The 1,775-nt window shown below is 38.1% G+C and overlaps 1 protein-coding gene and 1 long non-coding RNA gene across 2 annotated transcripts in view; one reads left to right on the top strand and one right to left on the bottom strand.

Moving 5' to 3' along the window:
• The window catches only part of unc5db (unc-5 netrin receptor Db), a 156,839-nt gene that overhangs the window by 34,846 nt on the left and 120,218 nt on the right, over positions 1-1,775 (top strand).
• Positions 1,377-1,775, bottom strand: part of LOC117944790 — a 14,889-nt gene continuing 14,490 nt past the window's right edge. Inside the window, exon 3 of the long non-coding RNA XR_004656653.1 lies at positions 1,377-1,589. This is a non-coding gene — a long non-coding RNA (uncharacterized LOC117944790). The remainder of the gene's footprint in view (positions 1,590-1,775) is intronic.

Genomic DNA, 1,775 nt, shown 5'->3' with positions numbered 1-1,775 from the left:
GCAGTTCTGAAGGCAAAAGGGGGTCCAACCCGTTACTAGCATGGGGTACCTAATAAAGTGGCCGGTGAGTGTAGATGTCAATCTTTCCCATGTGGGCCTTCCCTAAACTCTGGGACATGATTGGCTCTGACCAGGTCTATCTCGGGTTACAGTAGACTGATTGGCTGATAACACACATTTGATCGTTTGTCAGTAAGATTGTAGCTACCCCGGGGAAGAAGAGAGAAGCGATCAAAACCCAGAAAGGATAAACTGTTTAGCTTTCTTTCCGTTCTTTCACTGCTGTGAATAAAAACACGAGGAAAAAGGTATGGATGCATACTGAACTTAAGACGGTAGCGGCGCAGTTCTGTATTTATTTATTTTCTTTAAGTTCATAGCAGGATTTTAACTGCCATAAATCATCTTTTGCTTTGCGTGTGGGCTTATTGGAATCATGAGACTTTAGGCTTTCAAATCGTGTGCTGCATGAGCGTGTTTATGAAGTTTTAATGCTTGCAATTCACGTTTTTATTTTGAAGCAGCAAAATCCGGAAATGTTGGGGAGTCATCAGCAGTTTCAGTTTTTCAGCATCGTTTTGAGAAGGTTAAAAAAGGCGATTCTTGTGGTTTGTTTTAAGTGGGTGTTAAAGGATATATCCTAATCAAAAATAACTCCTAGATTTTTGACAGTAGTGCTGGAGGCCAGGGCAATACCACCCAGAGTAACTATATCTTTGGAGAATGAGGTTTGGAGGTGTTTAGGGCCCAGCACAATAACTTCAGTTTTGTCTGAATTTAACATCAGAAAATTGTAGGTCAGCCATGATTTTATACCTTTAATGCACGCATGAAGTTTAGCTAACTGACTGCTTTTGTTTGGCTTGATTGATAGGTATAATTGGGTATCATCTGCGTAACAATGAAAGTTAATTGAGTGTTTCCTAATAATATTGCCTAGAGGAAGCATTTATAAGGTGAAAAGAATTGGTCCAAGCACTGAGCCTTGTGGAACGCCATGACTAACTTTTTGTCTGGAAGATTTATCGTTAACAGTGACAAATTGAGGTTGATCAGATAAATTGGAATTAAACCAGCTTATGCAATTACTTTAATGCCAACTAAATATTCCAGTCTCTATAACAGGATGGACTAAGCACTAAGACAAGTCCTATGTCTGTAAGAAGGTCGTTTTCACCAGTGCCCTCATCTGTGCTATGATGCATTCTAAATCCTGACTGAAAGTCCTCAAACAGACTATTGCTATGTAGAAAATTACATAACTGATTAGTGACTACCTTCTCAAAGATCTTGGAGAGAAAGGGAAGGTTAGATATAGGTATATAGTTGGCTCAAGCCTCAGGATCAAAGGTGTTTTTTTTCCACAAGCGGTTTCATCACATCTACTTTAAATGACTTCAGTACATAACCTGTTAATAAAACTGTATTTATCATATCTAGTAATGAAGTGTTAACCACGGGTAACGCTTCTTTAAGTAGCCTTGTTGAGATGGGGTGTAAGAGAAAGGAAGATTGCTTAGCTGAAGAGACCTTTAAGATTAATTGTTGGAGGTCTATAGGATAAAAGCAGTCTAAGTATATGTCAAGTCCTTTCGATGTTTCTATAGATCCTGTGTTTAAAGGTGAACCATTAGAAGTTGAGGGCAGAAGGTGATTATCTCTAATTGTTATAATTTTATTATTAAATAAGCTATAGGAATATATATATATATATACACTCACCGGCCACTTTATTAGGTACACCTGTCCAACTGCTCGTTAACACTTAATTTCTA

The sequence above is a fragment of the Etheostoma cragini genome, chromosome 5 (genome assembly GCF_013103735.1).
Source record: "Etheostoma cragini isolate CJK2018 chromosome 5, CSU_Ecrag_1.0, whole genome shotgun sequence".
Taxonomy (NCBI): Eukaryota; Metazoa; Chordata; class Actinopteri; order Perciformes; family Percidae; genus Etheostoma; species Etheostoma cragini.
The sequence above is the reverse complement of the archived record's forward strand: the minus strand, read 5'-3'. Positions and strand labels throughout refer to the sequence as shown.